The 25487-nt window shown below is 40.5% G+C and overlaps 1 long non-coding RNA gene across 2 annotated transcripts; it reads right to left on the bottom strand.

Annotated features, from left to right (window-relative positions):
* Positions 1–1107: 1107 nt before the first annotated feature.
* On the bottom strand, positions 1108–24933 carry LOC129049107 (uncharacterized). Of its 2 annotated transcripts, none has more exons than XR_008511906.2 (3): positions 24877–24933; positions 18944–19066; positions 1108–1613 (listed from the first exon to the last, which is right to left on the bottom strand). It is a non-coding gene; the product is annotated as an uncharacterized LOC129049107 (long non-coding RNA). The 2 variants fall into 2 exon arrangements; XR_008511907.2 differs by lacking the exon at positions 24877–24933 and adding an exon at positions 24292–24428.
* Positions 24934–25487: the final 554 nt, after the last annotated feature.

Genomic DNA, 25487 nt, shown 5'->3' with positions numbered 1-25487 from the left:
ACGATGGCTTTGTTACAGTAGGTAACTAGTCAGGCATAACCAGGGCAGGAGAAGGCTCCCCACCACACCTCACCAGCAAAGTCAGACAACCATCAGGTGATGGTCAGGCAGTGTCACACTGCCGCTCTAAAATAATAATTGGTTACAGCCAGCATCAAAGAAAGGCAGGACCCCTATAGATAGAAAACACCTGAAATTGGTGATTGACAGCTTCTCAATTAAGATATCAGGAACTGGGCAAGTGGGCTCAAGCATGCGCATTAAGAACCAAAATGGCGGAGTGTGACCTTCCTGGGGCATTCCACCGGAAAAGGGACGAAGTCCCAGGCAAGCATGTGCACACACTGTGCATGCTCACCTCCCAGGCGCCAATAGGCCACTGCACATGCTGGCAGGTCACCCTAAGGGAAGAATCAAGGAAAAAGGGACGCAGGAGCCCGGAAGTATGCCAACATATAACACCCTAAGTCAAAGGTCAAATGCCGCACTTGACCTCCAAGATGCCCGCTTGGGCCTCTTCCAAGTGTACTTTCCTTCCTTTCATTCCTGCTCTAAAGCTTTTTAATAAACTTCCATTCCTGCTCTGAAACTTGCCTCCGTCTATTTTCCTGCTTTATGCTCCTCAGTCGAATTCTTTCTTCTGAGGAGGCAAGAACTGAGGTTGCTGCAGACCCCTACGGATTCGCTACTGGAAACTCGGATAACTTCCACTAGTAACAGCTTGAGTCCAGGAGTTCAAGACCAGCCTGAGCAACATAAGGAGACAGTTTCTACAAAAAAAAAAAATTGTTTTTAATTAGCTGGGCAAGCTGGGCTGGAGGATCACTTGAGTCCGGGAGGCTGAGGTTGCAGTGAGCTGTGATGGCACCACAGTACTCCGGCCTGGGTGACAGAGCAAGACCCTTTCTCCAAATATATATGTGTGTGTGTGTGTGTGTGTGTGTGTGTGTATGTGTGTGTGTGTAGAGTCTCACTTTATATAGATAGATACATAGATAGATCTCTATATATACCCAATATTATATTATTAAATCATTATATTATGAAATATATTAAATACAATCATTATATTATTAAAATATTAATTGTTGCAGCAATTTCGCTTAGTGGAAATTTCAGCCAGTGTGCCAATTATTACCAATTATTCCAACTGCCACAAGAGATTGTTTTGCTCACTTTAGATGACGAAGTGATCTATAAATTGATTCTTCAGTCCATTCTCCAGTTTCTTATTTCTTTTTTTTTTTTTTTTGAGATGGAGTCTCACTTTTGTCGCGCAGGCTGGGTACAGTGGCGCGATCTCGGCTCACTGCAACTTCTGCCTCCCAGGTTCAAGCAATTCTCTGGCCTCAGCTTCCTGAGTAGCAGGATTACAGGCACCTGCCACCACGACTGGCTAATTTTTGTATTTTTAATAGAGACAGGGTTTTCCATATTGGCCAGGTTGATCTTGAACTCCTGACCGCAGGTGATCCGCCCACCTTGGCCTTCCAAAGTGCTGGGATTACAGGCATGAGCCACTGCGCCTGGCCGATTCTCCAGTTTCTTGAGTTGAAATTCAGCTTTCTTCAGTTCCATCTCGATGTGTAACCCTGGCTTTGCTAGGTCCTCTCCTGCAAAATACCAATTTAATTGGATAATGATCACTTGTCCTTGTATTATTCTTATAAACATCCCTATACAACTGGATGTAATTTCTTCAGCAATCAGGGAGAATTCTACACAGCAAAGAAATCTTTTCCAGATATACTTTTGAGATTGTGTATTAGTATTATGATATAAAACTACAAAACAGCCATGTTCTGATGTTGACTGTGTAACTATGACCACATTATGGCAAGCATACATTCACATTAAAAATAAAACTTTAAAAACACAATTATCCAATGTTTCTTAACATCCAGCTGTTTGGCATTACAAAAACAAAACATCTGGCTAGCAATTACATGTATTTAGTTATCACGAAGATATTTTGCTTCCTATAAGACTGTATAAGAATCTTAAAAATCTTATTAAATTTTTTTGATAATCACCTCCATGGTCAAAGTAATCAAGGTAACAGAAATTTGAAATGTAAATTGTTTCCTGCCTTCAAACAATGCTCAGTGTTGTTGGCTCTAACCTCGGATGAATGCATAGCTTGTAAATTTCTTCTGAATGCATGGCATTCCAATCTTCACAAGTGAGGACTTTAAATAGCAGCTTATCATTATGTCAAAATTCCTTAATGCTTTTACACCAGAAAGAAGGAATATAAGGAAAATAAGAAATCAAATGGTTCCAGACCATCACACTGCTATTTATATGGTAAATGGGACACACAGTGACCTCTAAGAATTGTAATTGTTCAACTGTACAATACAGCTGGTACATATAAAAGATGAGTTCTTTAGGAACTAGTTAAACAAAAAGATTCATTTGGAACTAGCTCTAATGCCTTTCAGTTACATAATGTAAGATGTGAAAAACTTCTATGCATATGTCCTGTGGCATTATACAAAAATAGCATCTCTCAGTGCAACTTGATCACCAGATAATACTGAGGATGGAGACAGGTAACAAGTAACAATAAATTGTGGCTATGCAGCTTTAACCAGAAAAAAGAAAAAAGTAACCTGGTGAACTCTCCAGTTAGTAATCAGGCTCCTTTCATTCATTTGAATTATAAATACAGAGAGAAGAAAAGAAAGAAAAGATCCACAAATATTTTACCTCAATTAATTCCAACAGAATGTTGGAACGTGTATGTCAGACTCGACCGTTATTAAGCCTGGTATATAATTACAGCAAAACATCTTGCAGAATCTTGAAGCAATCATTTTCATTTTTCATTTCTACTTTGTGGCTAAAAATTACCTTTTCAAATTTTGATGAGTAATCCACATCAATTTTGGATATTTTAAAAGTCACATAGACCTGAAGACATTATAAAATTTATAAAAACATTCAGATACAGGTAACTGTAGTTATCAGATAGGATGCTACAATATTAGCACTGCTTTTTTAGAATGATACCTATGTGGTAAGTAGAAAAACAAATGTATACCCTTTATCCTCCTCAGTTATATCTGTATGACTGAAATAGCACCTGAGGCAGAATATTCTGTGTTGGAACAAAATAATCATTTGAATGTGAAATGTTGTATGCCAGTCAAGACAGCTCTGATGCTCTCCTTTACCAGAATGTAAGCTCTTTGAGGGCAGAATTATTTGCATGCCCAGTGCTGATCACTTCTGTGCCTAGAATAGTATCTGACATATATTTAGGTGCTCACTAAATATTTGTTGAATGTATGAGTGAATTCAGTCTTTGAACAAATACTTCCTGAGAGTCTTTCTTTTTGTGTGTGGAGACAGGGTCTCACTCTATCGCCCAGGCTAGAGTACAGTGGTGCAATCTCAGCTCACTGCAACCTCTGCCTTCCAGGTTCAAGTGATCCTTCCACCTCAGCCTCCTGAGTAGCTGGAATTGCAGATGCACGACACAATACCCAGCTAATTTTTGTGTTTTTAGTAGAGACGAGGTTTTGCCATGTTTCCCAGGCTGGTCTTGAACTCCTGAGCTCAGGCAATCCACCGGCCTCGGCCTCCCAAAGTGTTGAGATTGCAGGCATGAGCCACTGCGCCTAGCCTGAGAGTCTTGGTTAACTATCACAGGTGTGATACCTAAATATAGGATACTAGGATACTTGGCCTTCAGAGAAAATAGAGGGCATTTCAAACCAGGTGACCACAAACCTACTGTTTATACTGTAGGTAATTTGAAAGGAAAACAAAAAAAAGAAACAATTGAGAACTTAGCCTTGGTTCCTTCTGTGAAAGCAGCAGAGTAAGATAGTAAGGAGGAACTTCAGGAAATTTAGCCTGAGGTTGTGAACAGTCAGTCCGTTGTGGTTCAGTCTAGACATTTTGGGAGAAGAAAAAGGGGACTAGCAAGATTTCACACAACTATATGCGTGGCCATGTTATTGTTTGTTTGCTTTTAATTGTTGTCTAAATTTCTGATTTCTGAAAGGGGCTCTAGCAGAAACGCTAAACACCTGAAAGAAGCTACTCTGGCCATGTTGGTCATCAAAACAAACCAGGAAGAATTACCTGTTCTCATAAGAGTTCAAGTCCAGTTTTTCCAACTCCAGAGACAGAACATTTGCCTGAGAAATGAAACTTTCTGAGGGTCATCCAAAACAAGCCCAAAAGCCTTTTGAGGTTCTCCAACTGCTACTTACCTTCTACCATAATTCTGCTTATAATTATAAGTTTGTCTGATATGATCCCTGATCCATTTTTTTTACATATATCAATTTTTCTATTTTATAGTTGTGCTAGGAATGGTTTAAAGTTGTGGTGTCATAGAAGTTAAATCAGACAAACTTTTTTAAGTGCCACCAAAATTACCTGAAATGTGTGTGTGTATATATATACACATATACATATACATACGTATTCTTTATATAGCTTATCTCTGATTCATTTCATTGGGTTTAACACAGTGGGATGTGTTAAAATATAAATAAATTGCATCTTTTTCTGTGATTAGTAAAAAGCTGTTCCTAAGATTTGCTTAGCCTCTTGCTGTGTGCAATTGCCAGTGGATCCCATTAAAGGGTTGGTTTGATGCTGGCTAATCTGAATTCCCAGCAGTTCAGGTTGAAGAAATTGTTTCAGGGCACGGAGACCAATCAGGAGAAAAGACACCCAACAACAGAATTGCTATAGGATTGTCACACTATCTGTTTACATTTCGATGATACTGTTTAGAAGACAATGTTCAGGCAGGCACTATTCTTGCTGAATGTTTAATGTGCCCAAGTATCAAACTGAGTGCTCTACTGCAGGACTCCAGGTGTGTCTTCTTTCTTTAAGCTTAGGCAGAAAGCACAGCAGCCTCCCACTGCTGTTGTATAATTCATTCCAAGCTTTGCTTGATTTTGTGGACCCAGACAGTGCCCCTACTTAAGCTACCTCTAAGTAACACACACCCTTGACTCAACACGAAGCCAGCCCCGCCCACTTCTGCATGTAAACACCCAAAGTGCTTGCCTTCCAGAGGGTGGTTTCTCACAGCAGTGAGTAGGAATAAACATTGAGTCAGACAAATGATCAATGGCTGCTCTTTGGAGAAACCAGTACTCTTTGCTTTGCTTTTAGATGGGTGAGCTCAGAGGCACTAGAAGATTCGTCTCTATAGCATCATTTATTCTGGGGCAACAAAAAATGGTTTGGCAGTCTCTTCCAATTGTTTTTATTTTGTATTATTTGATATATTTACTATATGACCCAGCTATCCTACTCCTAGGTATTTACCTAAGATCAATGAAAACATTCTCGTAGAAAAATGGGTACACCTCTATTCATAATCACCAAAAATGGGAGGCAATCCAAATGCTCTTCAATCAGTGAATGGATACATAGCCATTGGATGGAATGCTACTCAGCAATAAAAAGGAGCAAACCACTGATACATGCAACAACTTGGATGAATCTCAAAGGCATTAGGCTGAATGAAAAAAGCCAATCTCAAAAAGTGGCATACTGTATGATTCCACTAATACAACACTTTCAAAAATATGTGTACAACCATAGCAACAAAGAACAGATCAATACTTACCAAGGATTTGTGAGAGCAGAGGATTGACCTAGAGGTTGATGGAATTATTCTGTATCCTGAATGTGGTAGTGGTTACACAAATCTCTGCAAGTGTCAAAACTCATAGAATAGGCTGGGTGCAGTGGCTCATGCCTCTAATCCCAGCACTTTGGGAGGCCAAGGTGGGTGGATCACCTGAGGTCAGGAGTTTAAGACCAGCCCCGCCAACATGGCGAAACCCCGTCTCTACTTAAAAAAAAAAAAAAAATTAGCCAGGCGTGGTGGTGTGTGCCTGTAATGCCAGCTACTCGGGAGTTTGAGGCAGGAGAATCGCTTGAACCCGGGAGGCAGAGATCACAGTGAGCTGAGATTGCGCCACTGCATTCCAGCCTGGGTGACAGAGGGAGACTCTGTCTCAAAAAAAAAAAAAAAAAAAAAAATCACTCATAGGATAAAAAATCAAAAGTCAATGTCAACTTTACTGTTTGTGAATTTAAATAATCCAAAACAGACACACACTGAGTGGTGCGAATAGCAGAAAACGAATATTTGAAGAGACCATAGGTGAAAATTGTCCAGAGTTCTTCCACCATTTCTGAGGAGTGATGGCCCAGGGAGAGAACGAAACCTGCAGAAGTGAGTGCATCTCAGCACAGATGACAAGCTCTCTAGCTGCTCTTGGAACCAGAGTGATGCATCCACCACCATCCCGCTGGATACAGACAGAAGCCGTGGAGTATGATTACCATTTGAGGGGTTCCAATGACTCCCCACCACCACCCCTTAGCCTGCCATAACTTGAAATTGTTAGCATTAGAGACCTTCCCCAGGCTTAAAGCAGGTGTCTTCATTGTGCTATTCCCATATAAACATGCTAACTAGGAAAAAGAATCCATTATCACTTTACCAAGAGGTTTTTCAAAAAAGTAGACTGAGAATTCTGGGAGAACAGCACACAAGGCAGCTGTATTTGCTGAAAGGACAGAGAGGAGAAGGCTGGACCAAGGGAAGTTACCAAGTAAGGGAGCCCTAAGGAAATCAGCGGAAGTGACAAAGGCCACCAGTGAGGACAGTTCCCCAAGAGAGGACAAGGCAGCCGTGTCAACACAATTCATTGCCCATAAACACCATGTCTGTGTCCATCAACATTAAAATCAGCCCAAGCTGCAGAGCACATGAACTATGCATAATGGATCTCATAATTTAAACCTGACTGATTTTAAGTTCCTCAGAGACAGGACCTATTTATCTCAGGGTAGTGATCCTTCCTGTGCTCCCAGAAGGAGCTTAATAGTTTTCCAAATGAATGGAATGGATGATTGAACAGCAAAGTTTATTAAGGAGGTCAGACTGATGGTGACAACACCTCAACCAAATCCCTTTCAAGTTTCTCTTTCCCATTTTCCACCCTGAAACGCTTTGGTCCATAAACCAAATTCTCATACCTTGTCAGAGCAGAAGCACTGCCTTAGAACCGCAAAAACACTTCCTCTGAGTTTACAGAAGTGGATTAAATGAACAGGGCAATATCATATATTTTTCTCAGTAGTTGGGACAATTTTTCATGGACTATGTTTTCTTCCTCTTTAACCTGTCCCGCCTTGACCTACCTTGTCCCTGCCATGTCCTCGCTCTACCATGCTAAAAATTCATTTTACTATTCTCAAGAAACATTCTCCTCCTCTGGAAAATAGCAAAGTTTAGAGACCAACTATGTTTCTGAAATCCAATCTCAAAAATGACTCCAATACCATCTAAATGTGTTGACCAGGCAGGGCGTGATGGCTCACGCCTGTAATCCCAGCACTTTGGGAGGCCAAGGCAAGAGGATTGTTTGAGTTCTAGACCAGCCTGGGCAACACAGTGAGACCTCGTATCTATTATTTTTAAAAAATAAATAAATAAAAAAAAATGTGTTGACTGTCTAAGAGTTGAGGTAGGTAATTGGACATAGGTTTCATTTGCTCTGTTCTGGAATTAGCATCTTTCTTTTACCTTTCACTACCACACACATTAGTCTTCTTTTTTCCTTCCTTTTTTTTAATATGGACATCAGAACAATTATTCAGTTATTATACAGATGCACCAATACACATCGCCAAAGGACACAATAGACAATAATCCTTATTACATTTATCTTCATACACAAAGGATATTTCCCTTTGAACGATGCCTTTCTCCGATAAACTTGTTTAGGACAGGAAGCAGTTACATAGAATTCTATCTCCAGCAAGTATTGTCTGGTTGTCTGGGTGCTTTTTACTGTCAGTTTTTATTGAAATTATATTTTTTATGTATGCATGCACGTTTACTATAGACCATACATACAGTAATCACACACAAACACGTGAACTGTGACTCTGTCTGAAGACTTCTGTACTATGCGGAAGCATGAAAATGTTAAGCAGGCATCACTGGTACTGGCTCCAGCCACATAGTATCTCTTTTCATTAAAACAGAACTTTTTTCAGCAGTAAGAGCATGGCAAGACCTGAAGGAGGTCCAGCCTTCTGGCATAGAAGTGGAGACACAGCTCTACTGTTTAACACTGAAATGCTATTTATTAGATAAACATTACATTGAAATAGCCAAAGAACATACAAGGCCATTACAAGAGTGAGCTTTTTTTTTTTTTTTTTTTTTTTGCCACCACTTATTTCTTTTTATGTTATCTCCTTAAAGAAGGACTTTCATACCAGAGCAACCTTGAGGAAAATGAGACCCACAAAAACAGCATTCATGGTGGTGATTTTCTAGACCCTCCATTCTATTATTTTGGATATTTCCTTTTGAACATGGCTTTCTTTCCCACAGCTATGCTTGGCCTCCTGGTTTGCAATGACGTTATGTCTGTGTTGGTGACTTCCCCAACTGCCACTGGGAAAATTAGTGCCACAAATTTGACATAAAGAGCTAAATTCTAGCCTCAGTTGTTTCACTCTAATTCAAGGACTCTTTGGCTGTAAATGTAGTCCTGATACCGTATTTTTTTTTTTTACTACTTTCAGGAAAGGATGAAAAAACAAAGGCAAAAATAAAATCCATATGCCAGATATATATCACCAATATTGTATCCAATTCCTCCCAACTTTATCAGCAAATATTTATCAGGCACCTTTCATTTGAAAGACAGCAGGGGCTACTAGAAAATGAGAAACAATATTATTGTCAAAGAACTTTTGATCTATAGGAACACAAGAGGAAGAAAATCTGACTACCATAGATGTAACCACTTCTAGGAGTGTACTGAAAGAAAAATACAAACACATGGAAATTGGGAGAATGAAGAAAGTAGATTAATAAAGCTTTCATGAAGAAAAATGATTTGAGCTGGATCTTAAAGAATGATTAAAAGTCCAAAAGTATGAAATTGGAGAAAATAGAGGAGAACAACATACCACATCAGAAACAAGCTAATGAGGTGCATCTTGAAGAACAGTGTGTGGCCATGTACCATTTGGGCAGCATACGCTGCCTTCATGTGGCTCTCCAGCTCTGGCTCATGCTAACCAGTGTCCCAGGCTTTTAAGGGAAGGGTTGACTTGACCTGCAATTGGCATGGCCCAAGAGAGCCAAGGTCAGAAAAAAATTAGGTTAGAACTGCCAGGCGTGGTGGCAATCCCAGCATTTTGGGAGGCTGAGGTGGGTGGATCACTTGAGGTCAGGAGTTTGAGACCAGCCTGGCCAATATGGTGAAATATCTCTACTAAAAATGCTAAAATTATCTGGGTGTGGTGGCACACGACTGTAATCCCAGCTACTTAGGAGGCTGAGGCAGGAGAATTGCTTGAACTCAGGAGGTGGAGGTTGCAGTGAGCCGAGAGTGTACCACTGCACTGCAACCTGGGCAACAGAGTGAGACTCCGTCTCAAAAGAAAAAAAAAGAAAAGAAAAAGAAATTAGTTTGGACCTATTTCTAATCTAAAGAATCAGAAGACAGATCCTAAGAACGTTAAGATAAATGGAATATATATTGCTAAAAATGAATAAAAACTTCAAACTCCTGAAGCTCACTGTTATTAGTTGTAGAACCAAATGAGGCTCAGTAAATACTTTTTTCAATAATGAATGAATCCATGATGGAAAGAGTCAAAAAATTGATAAAAATTTTGCAGGTTGGTAAAACTATTAGTAACTGTTAGATTTTGGTCAATCTACCTGGAAACAGTGGTTTCAAATCTGTCCATTTTTGCTAACATAAGTAACATTTAAAACATGGCCTGTTTATTTAAAGATTGTTCATATTCAAATATTTAACCCATTTCATTGGGCATACATGTGTTCTCCTAGAGCACGCTTTTGTAGCTAGAGATGGGGAGAAATTCTTGGAGCAACCCACACTTGATTTCATGGTTGTTGAAAATCAGAGTGTTTCTTAACTTTCTTCTTGAGCCTCCACTTTTTAAAGAGAACTGCTATAACAGTATTTATGCCTATAATTTCCTAACATCACCTAGCCAGATAGAAAATGTAAGACAGAAAAGATCAACTGCTGCTGAAAATGCAACCTCATCACAATTTATTTTTAAAGCCCAGGACTAATGAAAAAAGAGTAAATCTATTTGTTTTTAAAGAAAAGCTTTCTTCAGTTCTACTTTAAGAGATGATTAATGGCAGTGATTTTCTTGTGTGTTCCGCTGATCTTACGGAACTGCCTTCCCTGAATTCAAGTGGCAGTTGGGGCTAAATAGCTTTATATCTTCTGGTATCACATATCCTGCCTCAAATGTAATTACAAGTTTCTAGAGGCTGAATATAAAGAGCTCATTTAGAACAGCTGTTTAGGTTGTTTACTATAGACCATACATACAGTTACTCAGAACTGTAAACTCATTCAGTTACTAATAGGCCTTTTAAAAAATGAATAAATCTCTTGAAACTGGGAGGTTTGACTTTAATCAGTGCTCCAATGTTCAATTTTGCCTTTGCCGTTAGACCCAAGTCCAAAAGTGGGGTTTGATTTTGTGCCATTACAGCAGTCTGTGTGCTCACCCTGACCTGGTTCTCCAGTGCTCACTAAACTGACTTAGCAGCTGACAACTAAAAAAAGGAAGTGCCTCTTTATCTGCTAAAGAGAAATGACAGCTGTCAATCTGGAACTATGAGTCACGGAGAACAGCTCCTGGTTCACTCTATAGTTTTAAAGCAACAATAATTCCAGAAAAATTCTAAAGAGCAAATTGGTACCCTCAGTGTGTTTTGAGTTTGGTTTGCGTTGTTTTCATTTTAAGCTTTCATTTGTATAGTCAATATTTTGTCCTTGTTTTTCTTCAGCTTCCTTTTAACCAAAAAAAAAAAAAAAAAAGTAAAATTGTGTATTTTCTACCATTTGAAAAGTTGAAAAATCCTGTGACACAAATAATTGTGAAAAGTAACCCGTCACACAGCTGAGTGTTACAGTTTCCACCACGCAGTAATAATATTAGCTAAATTAAACACCACTGGAATTTTCATGAAATTGTGTTTACTTCTAATGAGATATTTTTGAAACACTAACAAGTTGATCTGTTCTTTTTCAAATCAGCCTCATTTCTCTTCCCAGGAATAAAAAAGATTATTATGGTTGTTTATTTAATCTGGTAGCTCTCAGATTGCTTTTCACCCATATCTGAAACAAAATTATGAAGATCATATATCTTCAAATATAATATTTCCACATGTAATTGTGAGACCAGCTCTCCTGACTATAAATGATTGGAAAGATTGGGTTTCGTTACACAATAAATGGAATTTCTGCCATTTCTAATATTCTACTGTACGTATGTACATTCATGTGTGGATATGTAGTCCTCATCACAATGGGCAAGAAGCATTCAAATAATAAGATCCCAGAACTATTGCTGCCAGGAGTATCAAATGGGATGCACAAGAGATTTCATGCATCTGTATTTCTGCCCAATGGGGAAATCTATTTTCAGTTCTACCTCCAAGCAGAGTTGCTTTTCCTGCCAGAGCTGGTTTAATACTCTCCTCCCAGTAGTATGATATGCAGAATGCTGACTCTTTAAGGAGAACACACAAACCAAAGCATACACAAATGCAGGAGAGCATGCAGAAGTGTAGACTAGGGTGAGGGGGCCTCACTTAAGATGCAGCCATTGTTGCTCATAGGTGTTAAAAGAAGAACTTAAGACAAACTGAACTTAGCAAAGTTCAGCTGAGCAAGGAACAATTCACCAGTCAGGCAGCACCCAAACCAGAATAGGTTCAGAACATCTCCCGCATGTGGTTGCAAAGGATTTGTTGACAGAAAAAGGAAAGCAAGGTATGGAAAACGGAAGTGAGGTACCAAAATCACTGGATTGGTTACATCTCAGCATGTGCCTTATTTGAACACGGTTTAAACAGTTGGTCACCTTAGATTGGCCAAAACTCGGTGATTGGTGCAAGAGTAGGTTACAGTCATTTGACACAGCCTGTTAGGTTGCAGCCTGTTAGGTTACAGTTCACTACACATGGAGAAACTTTCAGACCGAACTTAAAACATGTAAAGAAGCAGCTTTAGGCTTAATTTAATGTAAGTATAACAGACCAGCATTTGCAGGGCATATTGGAGAAAAGCCAAGCCTCCTATAAAAGTCAAATGATTTAATGAAAATGAATGTTTTAAAGACCTGAACTTGGAGCAAGAGAATAATGAAAGACTGATGATGGTCTGTGATTGCTCATAGCAGATACCAAAATTTCATGGACCTTGCACAGTGGCTTGGGGGGATCAGAACTATTCCTTCTATCAAAGGTTATTTCCAGGAGGTGGAGCCAAGATGGCCGAATAGGAACAACTCCAGTCTACAGCTCCCAGCCTGAGCGACGCAGAAAACGGGTGATTTCTGATTTCCAACTGAGGTACCGGGTTCATCTCACTGGGGAGTGTCAGACAGTGGGTGCAGGACAGTGGGTGCAGCGCACCGAGTGTGAGCTGAAGCAGGGCAAGGCATCACCTCACCTGGGAAGCACAAGGGGTCAGGGAATTCCCTTTCCTAGTCAAAGAAAGGGGTGACAGACGGCACCTGGAAAATCAGGTCAATCCCACCCTAATACTGTGCTTTTCCAACAGTCTTAGCAAACAGCACACCAGGAGATTATATCCCACGCCTGGCTCAGAGGGTCCTATGCCCACGGAGTCTCGCTCATTGCTAGCACAGCAGTCTGAGATCAAACTGCAAGGCGGCAGCAAGGCTGGGGGAGGGGCGCCCCCCATTGCCGAGGCTTGAGTAGGTAAATAAAGCAGCCGGGAAGCTCGAACTGGGTGGAGCCCACTGCAGCTCAAGGAGGCCTGCCTGCCTCTGTAGACTCCACCTCTGGGGGCAGGGCATAACCAAACAAAAGGCAGCAGAAAACTCCTGCCTGTCTGACAGCTTGGAAGACAGTAGTGATTCTCCCAGCACGCAGCTGGAGATCTGAGAACTGGCAGACTGCCTCCTCAAGTGGGTCCCTGACCCCAAGTAGCCTAACTGCAAGGCACCCCCCAGTAGGGGCAGACTGACACCTCACACGGCCGGGTACTCCTCTGAGACAAAACTTCCAGAGGAACAATCAGGCAGCAACATTTGCTGTTCACCAATATCCGCTGTTCTGCAGCCTCCGCTGCTGATACCCAGTCAAACAGGGTCTGGAGTGGACCTCCAGCAAACTCCAACAGACCTGCAGCTGAGGGTCCTAACTGTTAGAAGGAAAACTAACAAACAGAAAGGACATCCACACCAAAACCGCACCTGTACGTCACCATCATCAAAAACCAAAGGCAGATAAATCCACAAAGAACCACAAAAAACAGAGCAGAAAAACTGGAAACTCTAAAAATCAGAGTGCCTCTCCTCCTCCAAAGGAACGCAGCTCCTCACCAGCAATGAACAAAGCTGGACGGAGAATGACTTTGAAGAGTTGAGAGAAGAAGGCTTCAGACGATCAAACTACTCCAAGCTAAAGGAGGAAGTTTGAACCCATGGCAAAGAAGTTAAAAACCTTGAAAAAAAAATTAGACAAATGGCTAACAAGAATAACCAATGCAGAGAAGTCCTTAAAGGACCTGATGGAGCTGAAAACCAAGGCACGAGAACTACGTGACGAATGCACAAGCCTCAGTGGCTGATTCCATCAACTGGAAGAAAGGGTATCAGTGATGGAAGATCAAATGAATGAAATGGAGTGAGAAGAGAAGTTTAGAGAAAAAAGAATAAAAAGAAACGAACAAAGCCTCCAAGAAATATGGGACTATGTGAAAAGACCAAACTCCGTCTGATTGGTGTACCTGAACGTGACGGGGTGAATGGAAGCAAGTTGGAAAACACTCTGCAGGATATTATCCAGGAGACCTTCCCCAGTCTAGCAAGGCAGGCCAATATTCAAATTCAGGAAATACAGAGAACACCACAAAGATACTCCTCGAGAAGAGCAACTCCAAGACACATAATTGTCAGATTCACCAAAGTTGAAATGAAGGAAAAAATGTTAAGGGCAGCCAGAGAGAAAGGTTGGGTTACCCACAAAGGGAAGCCCATCAGAATAACAGCTGGTATCTTGGCAGAAACTCTACAAGCCAGAAGAGAGTGGGGGCCAATAATCAACATGCTTAAAGAAAAGAATTTTCAACCCAGAATTTCATATCCAGCCAAACTAAGCTTCATAAGTGAAGGAGAAATAAAATACTTTACAGACAAGCAAATGCTGAGAGATTTTATCACCACCAGGCCTGCCCTAAAAGAGCTCCTGAAGGAAGCACTAAACATGGAAAGGAACAACTGGTACCAGCCACTGCAAAAACATGCCAAATTATAAAGACCATTGAGGCTAGGAAGAAACTGTATCAACTAACGAGCAAAATAACCAGCTGACATCATAATGACTGGATCAAATTCACACATAACAATATTAACTTTAAATGTAAATGGGCTAAATGCTCCAATTAAAAGACACAGACTGGCAAACTGGATAAAGAGTCAAGACCCATCAGTGTGCTGTATTCAGGAAACCCATCTCACGTACAAGAGACACACATAGGCTCAAAATAAAGGGATGGAGGAAAATCTACCAAACAAGTGGAAAACAAAAAAAGGCAGGGGTCGCAATCCTAGTCTCTGATAAAACAGACTTTAAACCAACAAAGATCAAAAGAGACAAAGAAGGCCATTACATAATGGTAAAGGGATTAATTCAACAAGAAGAGCTAACTATCCTAAATATATATGCACCCAATACAGGAGCACCCAGATTCATAAAGCAAGTCCTTAGAGACCTACAAAGAGACTTAGACCCCCACACAATAATAATGGGAGACTTTAACACCCCACTGTCAACATTAGACAGATCAACGAGACAGAAAGTTAACAAGGATATCCAGGATTTGAACTCAGCTCTGCACCAAGAGGACCTAATAGATATCTACAGAACTCTCTACCCCAAATCAACAGAATATACATTCCTTTCAGCACCACACCACACCTATTCCAAAATTGACCACATAGTTGGAAGTAAAGCTCTCCTCAGCAAATGTAAAAGAACAGAAATTATCACAAACTGTCTCTCAGACCACAGTGCAATCAAACTAGAACTCAGGATTAAGAAACTCACTCAAAACCGCTCAACTACATGGAAACTGAACAACCTGCTCCTGAATGACTACTGGGTACACAACAACAAGAAGGCAGAAATAAAGATGTTCTTTGAAACCAACGAGAACAAAGACACAACATACCAGAATCTCTGGGACACATTCAAAGCAGTGTATAGAGGGAAATTTATAGCACTAAATGCCCACAAGAGAAAGCAGGAAAGATCTAAAATTGACACCCTAACATCACAATTAAAAGAACTAGAGAAGCAAGAGCAAACACATTCAAAAGCTAGCAGAAGGCAAGAAATAACTAAAATCAGAGCAGAACTGAAGGAAACAGAGACACAAAAAACCCTTCAAAAAATAAATGAATCCAAGAGCTGATTTTTTGAAAAGATCAACAAAATTGATAGACCGCTAGCAAGACTAAAAAAGAAGAAAAGAGAGAAGAATCAAATAGACACAACAAAAAATGATAAAGGGGATATCACCACTGATCCCACAGAAATACAAACTGCCATCAGAGAATACTACAAACACCTCTACGCAAATAAACTAGAAAATCTAGAAGAAATGGATAAATTCCTTGACACATACACCCTCCCAAGACTAAACCAGGAAGAAGTTGAATTCTGAATAGACCAATAACAGGCTGTGAAATTGAGGCCATAATTAACAGCTTACCAACCAAAAAAAGTCCAGGACCAGATGGAGTCACAGCCAAATTCTACCAGAGGTACAAGGAGGAGCTGGTACCATTCTTTCTGAAACTATTCCAAACAGTAGAAAAAGAGGGAATCCTCCCTAACTCATTTTATGAGGCCAGCATCATCCTGATATCAAAGCTTGGCAGAGACACAGCAAAAAAAGAATTTTAGACCAATATCCCTGATGAACATCGAAGCAAAAATCCTCAATAAAATACTGGCAAAGAGAATCCAGCAGCACATCAAAAAGCTTATCCACCATGATCAAGTGGGCTTCATCCCTGGGATGCAAGTCTGGTTCAACATGAGAAAATCAATAAACGTAATCCAGCATATAAACAGAACCAAAGACAAAAACCACATGATTATCTCAATAGATGCAGAAAAGGCCTTTGACAAAATTCAACAACTTTCATGCTAAAAACTCTCAATAAGTTGGGTATTGATGGGACGTATCTCAAAATAATAAGAGCTATCTATCACAAACCCACAGCCAATATCATACTGAATGGGCAAAAACTGGAAGCATTCCCTTTGAAAACTGGCACAAAACAGGGATGCCCTCTCTCACTGCTCCCATTCAACACTAGTCCCATTCAAGAACTAGTGTTGGAAGTTCTAGCCAGGGCAATCAGGCAAGAGAAGGAAATAAAGGGCATTCAATTAGGAAAAGAGGAAGTCAAATTGTCCCTGTTTGCAGATGACATGATTGTATATCTAGAAAACCCCATCGTCTCAGCCCAAAATCTCCTTAAACTGATAGGCAACTTCAGCAAAGTCTCAGGATACAAAATCAATGTGCAAAAATCACAAGCATTCTTATACACCAATAACGGACCAACAGAGAGCCAAATCATGAGTGAACTCCCATTCACAATTGCTTCAAAAAGAATTAAATACCTAGGAATCCAACTTACAAGGGACATGAAGGACCTCTTCAAGGAGAACTACAAACCACTGCTCAAGGAAATAAAAGAGGATACAAACAAATGGAAGAACATTCCATGCTCATGGGTAGGAAGAATCAATATCGTGAAAATGGCCATACTGCCCAAGGTAATTTATAGATTCAGTGCCATCCCCATCAAGCTACCAATGACTTTCTTCACAGAATTGGAAAAAACTACTTTAAAGTTCATATGGAACCAAAAAAGAGCCCGCATTGTCAAGTCAATCCTAAGCCAAAAGAACAAAGCTGGAGGTATCATGCTACCTGACTTCAAACTATACTACAAGACTACAGTAACCAAAACAGCATGGTATGGTACCAAAACAGAGATATAGATCAATGGAACAGAACAGAGCCCTCAGAAATAATGCTGCATACCTACAACTATCTGATCTTTGACAAACCTGACAAAAACAAGAAATGGGGAAAGGATTCCCTATTTAATAAATGGTGCTGGGAAAACTGGCTAGCCATATGGAGAAAGCTGAAACTGGATCCCTTCCTCACATCTTATACAAAAATTAATTCAAGGTGGATTAAAGACTTAAATGTTAGACCTAAAACCATAAAAACCCTAGAAGAAAACCTAGGCAATACCATTCAGGACATAGGCATGGGCAAGGACTTCATGTCTAAAATACAAAAAGCAATGGCAACAAAAGCCAAAATTGACAAATGGGATCTAATTAAACTCAAGAGCTTCTGCACAGCAAAAGAAACTACCATCAGAGTGAACAGGCAACCTACAGAATGGGAGAAAATTTTTGCAACCTACTCATCTGACAAAGGGCTAATATCCAGAATCTACAATGAACTCAAACAAATTTACAAGAAAAAAACAAACAACCCCATCAAAAAGTGGGCAAAGGATATGAACAGACACTTCTCAAAAGAAGACATTTATGCAGCCAAAAGACACATGAAAAAATGCTCATCATCACTGGCCATCAGAGAAATGCAAATCAAAACCACAATGAGATGCCATCTCACACCAGTTAGAAAGGCAATCATTAAAAAGTCAGGAAACAACAGGTGCTGGAGAGGATGTGGAGAAATAGGAACACTTTTACACTGTTGGTGGGACTGTAAACTAGTTCAACAATTGTGGAAGCCAGTGTGGCGATTCCTCAGGGATCTAGAACTAGAAATACCATTTGACCCAGCCATCCCATTACTGGGTATCTACCCAAAGGATTATAAATCATACTGCTATAAAGACACATGCACACGTATGTTTACTGCGGCATTATTCACAATAGCAAAGACTTGGAACCAACCCAAATGTCCAACAATGATAGACTGGATTAAGAAAATGTGGCACATATACACCATTGAATACTATGCAGCCATAAAAAAGGATGAGTTCATGTCCTTTGTAGGGACATGGATGAAACTGGAAACCATCACTCTCAGCAAACTATCGCAAGGACAAAAAAACCAAACACTGCATGTTCTCACTCATAGGTGGGAATTAAACAATGAGAACACATGGACACAGGAAGGGGAACATCACACACCGGGGCCTATTTTGTGGTGGGGGGAGCGGGGAGGGAGAGTATTAGGAGATATACCTAATGTTAAATGAAGAGTTAATGGGTGCAGCACACCAACATGGCACATGTATACATATGTAATAAACCTGCACGTTGTGCACATGTACCCTAAAACTTAAAGTATAATAAAAAAAAATAATAATAATAATAATAATGTTATTTCCTCTTTTTTTTTTTTAATCACCAGACTCTGGCTCTGAACTGAAAGCAGTTTATTTCATAAAAATGAACTAGAGACTACCTTTAAGGTGCTTACATTCTAGAAGGGATCAGGGAAGAGAAAATAAACAGTAACACAAGTAAATAATATCAGGTGCTAATAGAAGTATAAAAAATATAGAACAGACTCCTGTGCTAGGGGTTGCTGGTAAGAGGTTGACTGTTGGGAGTGGGGGCAGTAATTTTAGTTGACTGGTGGGGACAGCCTCTGTGAGGGGGGAATATTTGAACTGAATGTGGGAACAAAGATTTCCAACCAGAAAATGCAGAGCACAAAGTTCCTAGTACAGAAAAAGGCTTTGTATTGTTTTGCTAGGGCTACTATAACAAACACCACAGACAGGGCGACTTAAACAACAGAATTAATCTTCTCACCATTCTGGAGGCTGAAGTCCAAGATCAAGATGGCAGGGTTGATTTCTTTTAAGGCCTCTCTCCTTGGCTCATAGGTGGTTGTCTTTTCCTTGTGTCTTCACCTCATTTTCCCTCTGTATGTGTCTGTGGGTGGAAAAGCAAACCATTTTCCTCTATACTCTCACAACACGCTTGTGACACCAGATGTGTAGGGATTTCTCCCATCGGCAAGCAAGTGATTGCGCAGAGGACAACAGCGGGGTGTCCTTCAATTCAACTCAATTCTGACAATATCTACCTGGAGACAGCATCGGATCACAAAGGTTGAGGACTCAGCCGCTCAAGACTGCCCTCCACTTCCGACAACAATTGCAAACCCCAGGTTATTTTGCCCGTGCTTCCGACTCACCAAGTATAAATCAGGGCTCCCACGAGCTGCTATAGCAGGTCACAGAACTCAGGGAAACACTTACTTGGTTTATTACACAGGATATTTTAAAGGATACAAATAAATAGCCAGATGAAGAGAGGCATAGGGCAAGATCTGGAAGGGTCATGAGCCCAGGAGCTTCTGTCTGGGTGGAGTTGGGGTGCGCCACCCTCCCAGCTCGTGGATGTCTTCTTCTTCATCTTCCTGGAAACCCTCGCATGCTCGGCTATCCACAAGCTCTTCCAACCCAGTTCTTTTTGGGTTTTAATGAAAGCTTTGTTACATAGATATGACTAATTAAATCAATCAGCCATTGGTAATCAGCTTAACCCTCAGCCTCTCTCCCCTCCCTGGTTGTTGGGTGGTTGGAGTGTGGGGCTGACCACATGGCTAGTTCCCCTGACCACACGGCTAGTTCTCTCCTGGCAATGAGCACCCCATCATTTGCCCACCCTGAGTTTCCAAAAATCACCTCATTCACACCAGCTCAGATGTGGTTGAAAAGGCTTTGTTACAAATAACAAAAAAACATCTTTCTCCCTCACTTCTCTGAAGCTGTTTCTAGGGTGTTTCAAGAACCCAGGACAAAAGGCCAAATAATTTAACAAAAGATATTCTTATTGCTCTAGTCACTTAGGAAACAGCAAGGCTTACAGGAGCTGAGAACATGGAATCATGGACAAAACCCAAAATATATACATCATAATATCATGGTCGTATTGAGTATACGTCATATTGGATTAGGGCCCACCCCAATGACCTCATTTTACCTTAACTGTCTCTGTAGAGGCCCCATCTCCAACTACAGTCACATTCTGAGGTACTAGGGCTTAGGACTTGGGCATATGACTTTAGGGGACTGAAAGGGCACTATTTGGCCTCTAACAGGCTGGGTGTGTTTTAGGGATAGAAAGAGCACCAGAGCAGCTGCAGTGTGGTCCATCCAAAGAGAGTAAATGGGGGGAAAGACGGAGAGAGAACTCTAGATTTTATTCCACCTGTTTTTCCAAGGCTTAGCACAACCATAGCTAAGTCCTTTGTATGACTTCAGTGCTTTATTCAGTGTATTTTATTCTCAATAATTTTTGCATGGCTTACATATATCATTAACTTAGTGTATAGCTTTATACGTTTTCTGTGTTATTTTGAAATCACTGACACATAATAATGATAAAATAGTTCTTATGTCATACTGTCATCATGAAGATCTAACTAGATTCAGGTAGGCACTCAGCACAGTCTAAAACATGGTAAGCACTTGCACGTGGCAGCTACTTGTCATCCTCCTCATCATCATGTTAATGGAAAAACCAAACTTTAAAATATTTTAAAGAGGCTTACTGTGAACTTGTATGAGTGACCATGGCCCAGGGAACAGTCTAAAGAGGTCCTGAGAAAGTGTGCCCAAGGTGGTCAGGTTACAGTTTGGTTATATACATGTTAGGGAGATGGGAATTGTAGACCAATTAATAAATCAATACAAAGCCAGGTGTGGTGGCTCACACCTGTAATCACAGCACTTAGTGGGCAGATCACTTGAGCTCAGGAGTTTGAGACCAGCCTGGGCAACATGGCAAAATCCTGACTTCACAAAAAATACAAAATTAGCCTGGCATGGTGGTGCACACCTGTAGTCACAGCTACTCAGGAGGCTGAAAAGGGAGGATCCCTGGAGCCCAGGCAGTCAAGGCTGCAGTGAGCTGTCATCACGCCACTGCACTCCAGCTTGGGTGACAAAGGGAGACTGCCTCAGAAAAAAGTGGGGGAGGGCAGATTTTATGGTTTGTAGGATGTGACTTAACCCCTGCCTTGCATGGCCTTTGGTCTTCTTTGTAATTTGGTATCCCATTGCCACAAAGATTCTGTTTTGCTAGTCTTGTGACCTCTATTTTAACCTAAACCCCAAAAGAGTACAACAAGGTATGTTCAGCCTCCCTTCCTGGCATGGCCGGGAATTTTGTTTTTTAGGTTTCTCTGGGGTTCCCTCAGCCAAGAGGGGGTCTGCTCAGTTCAGTCAGTTGGGGGGTTTAGGATTTTATTTCTGGCTTACAATCATCAGGAGGCAAGCCCTAGTTCCCAGTCAGGGGCAGTGTTCCCCCTAAATGCCAAAAAAGAGGACAACTTGAGGCTTGTCCTTGAAAAGCCTTCTCCAGACACTTCCTCAACTAACTACAGAGCAAGCTCAGAACATGAGAAAACAATACACTCGCCATCTTTTGAACATTGTAAGGAGACAGACTTGCTCTATTTATTGGGATCCACCCACCTGGGACTGGGACTGTGCTGGCCTAGGCTGGAGGAAAGCTCACCCCACAGAGGGAAAGCAGACTTTCTCTCTCACACCTGCCACTGCCTGGCCCAACAGCAGAGCCTCTTGCCGGCCTTTCCCCATGCCCCAGCTTCTAAGGCAGCCCTTCCGTGCAACGCTCCTTCCCTAGCACCTGGGGCTACATAACCCGAGCACAAGATAAGTAGAAGGGAGCATGTGAGAGCTTTCTGTCCCCAGTTGCTGGATAGAGAAGCCCTCAGAAAACTCTAGAAGGGCTCTGGCTTGTATGAACAACTGTTTTGTTCCATGGTGAGCAAGTAAGAACTGTTAAGTCAAGTTTAGCCTAAAGGTGCCTCCCTACATATTTTAAGTTCTGCTTAAAGGTTTCTCTGTACACAGTGAACTGTAACTTAACTGGATGTGTCAACAGACTATAGCCTTCTCTTGTGCCAATCACCAAGTTTTGGCCAATCAAAGGAAGCCAACTGTTCAAACCTTTTTCAAATAAGGCAAATGCCAAGCTGTAACCAATCTGGCTGTTTCTGTACCTCACTTCCGTTTTCCATATGTCACTTTCCTTTTTTCCATCCATAAATCTTCCACCACGTGGCTGTGCACTGGAGTCTCTGAGCCTACCTGGGCTCTGGAGGCTGCCCAATTGGTGAAGTGTTCTTTGCTCAAGTAAACTCCATTAAATTTGATTTAGCTAAGGATTTTCTTTTAATGTAACAGAAGCCTTCAGTGACACTAGTGGAGATAGGTAAAAAGAAGCAGGTGAATCAATCACTTGGGCCACTGGGAAAACTGAAGGAGAGAAACGGGAGCCTCCTAGGATACCTTCGGAGATTTACACCAAAAAAGAGGTCCCATAGCTACCTTCTCTTGAACTCATCTAATTCCTCAGCTATTCGTCACTTCCTACCCCCATCCTGCTTGAACTCACGCCACAGGCCGTGGGGATCACCACCTAAAGACTGAAAACGGAATCTCCACTCAGTATTCCCGAACATATGAGGAGACGGGAGAGGCAAAAATAAGCATAAGGGAGAAAGAAGAGAGTAAAGCAGAGGCTGAGAAAAAAAAGGGGAGGGTTATGTTCCTGGCATCCACTTGGGAACTCTGAATACATTCTCCTGATACAGTCAGCTAGACCAGTGGGTAGAAATTAGAGTGGGGCCAGACGTGTGTTTAACAGAAGGACATGTTTTCTACTAATAAGACATGCCCTAATGTTAGTAAGCTGCCTTATGTTATAGAGTGCTCCCAGTCACTGGGAAGATTTAGACAAAGTCTGGATTGCCCTGTGCCAGAGATGGAGTTGAATGGACTCCCTTCTTAGATGGAAAATTGAAATAAATCTCCCTTTCAGAGGGAGAATCTTTGATAAGTTACATATAGTGAATCTACACAGTACCATAGGTATATTTGTAAAGAGGTAATCTATAAACCATTTGAACTTGTTATTGTTCATTCTTTCAGGTACTGATGTGTAAGAGCACTAACAGGACCATTTGAACAAGTTTACTGAAAAAGTAAAGTCCCCTCTATCACGGGTCACATAGGCTCTGATGACTAGCCTGGAGCATGGCCTCATGTATGACTTTGTTTCTATTGGAAAGAATGAGTTCAGTAGGGATTCAACACATTTTTACAAATGCTTTCTTTTCCTGACCACATGTGGTAAGCAGAACAATGCATTCCCCCACCAAAAATACTCATGTCATAATCCCCAAATCCTGTGACTGTGTTGCCTTACTTGGCAAAAGGGACTTCACAAGTGTGATTAAGGATACAGGCCTTGAGATGGGGAGATTATCTTGGATTATTTAGGTAAGCTCAAACTAATCAAGAGAATGCCAAAAGCAGAAAACATTTTCTAGTTGAAGCCCATCAGAGGAGATATGTCTATGAAAGTATGATCAGAGAGATGCAACTTCGCAGCCTTTGAAGATGAAGGGGGCCATGAGCCAAGAAATGTAGGCAGCCTCTACAAACTGAAAAAGGTGAGGAGAGTGATTTACCCCTAATGCCTCCAGAAAGGAATGCAGCACTCGATTTTACCCAATAAACATCTTTATTTTAACCCAGTGAAATTTGCATTGGATTCTTAACCTATAGAACCATAAGATAATACATTCATGTTTTTTAAGCTATTAAGTTTGTAATAATTTGTTACAGCAGAAATATAAAACTAAGATAACACTAAGGTAATGTCTGCTTATTTTAAGAACTTTGGAAATTTTAGAAAACATTTAAAATAGAAACAAAAGTCACCCTTAATTCTACTCCCCTATATCCATTATTAACTTTTTGAGGTACATCCTTCCAGTCTTCTTCTTCTTACAAAATTAAAAGCACCTTTAATCTATATTTAAAAACATAAATGTATACTTTTTCCCCATCAAAAGTAGAATCATTCTTCCCGTTATTTTTATGATCTGCTTTTCTTCAGTAGTGTGTGAATATTTCCCCACAACATTATGTATTTTCTGTAGCAGTGTTATGTTAGTTACATAATATTCCATCTTACAATTTTCAGATCAAAATTATGTGAAAAATTCTTTTAGAAATGGACTATGTTGTACACATAAACTTGTAATTATAGATGGCATATATGTGTATTTTTAAGTTGTACAATTTTATATTATAATGCAACTATGTTGTACTCACTTAAAACCTGGAACAGTATGTATTACCACAATTATTTTTTCATCACTTTCTCTATTCAATCCCACTCAAAGACCTTCCCATTTAGAAGTTACAGATGCGTCATCATTACTTATAATCAGTCCTGCATTGGCCAGCAACTGTCAGGATAGAAAAGTTCAAATCGTTTATAGATTACCTCCTTACAAATACTCCTGCTGTACTGTGTAGGCTAGCTATACCTAACTTATCAAAGAATCTCCCGATTCTTTGATAAATGTTGTCTTCAATTCTTTGATAAATGTTGTCTTCAAATAACTGAATATTTGAATCTTCTGATCTCCTGATTCTTTGATAAGGGAAGGGAGATTAAGTTCAATTTTCCATCTGCTAAGGGAGTCCACTTAACTCTATCTCCGGCACAGGGCAATCCAGACTGTCTAAATCTTTCCAGTGACTAGGAGCACTAAAACATAAGGCCCCTTAATAACATTAGGGCATGTCTTATTAGTAGAAAACATAACCTTCTGTTAAACTCAGGTCTGGCCCCCCTCTGATTTCTACCCACTGATCTAGCTGACCCTTGGAAGCAATATGCAATAAACTTACACCTTCAAGTATTCAATGATTTGAAGACAGCAATTGAAGACAACATGTGGCTCTGCTGAAGGAATGTTGGGATTTTGAGGTCATAGTAGAGTTGTAGTTAAGTGTGGTCTCTCTTAAAGACATGTCATATGAGCATTCTGTTGCCAGTCCACAGTAATATCAGGCAATTCACCTAGAATTCAGAAAGCAACAAATAGAACAATTCCTCTCTCTTGGGACTTCATTTTCTTGGATCTAAATTTTTAAGTCCTGAAGATTCTGAACTATTCCAAAGGATTAGGAGTTTAAAATTCTCTCTTCCTCATGGAGGAAAACCAGGAGATATACAAAGAGGTATCCTGCTAGAGGATCCCAGGCTAAGGATGGGTTAGGGAAGAACAGGCCAAGATTATCTAGTTTATATTATTTTATTTCCACTTTGTTAGTGACTTACACTTAATTACAGTCTTAATAAATATTCTAGTCTTGTCTCAACTGTTATCTGGGTATTATTGCAGGAGACTTATTTAAATATAGATCATGAAGCCCCCTTGGTGTTAAAGGGCAGAATTATCCTCCTGGCAGCAGTAATTAGCAAGAGACCTTTAAGGTAGGAATGACACATAATGTCA

This window comes from Pongo abelii, chromosome 10 (genome assembly GCF_028885655.2).
Source record: "Pongo abelii isolate AG06213 chromosome 10, NHGRI_mPonAbe1-v2.0_pri, whole genome shotgun sequence".
In the NCBI taxonomy this organism is placed as follows: domain Eukaryota; kingdom Metazoa; phylum Chordata; class Mammalia; order Primates; family Hominidae; genus Pongo; species Pongo abelii.
The sequence above is the reverse complement of the archived record's forward strand: the minus strand, read 5'-3'. Positions and strand labels throughout refer to the sequence as shown.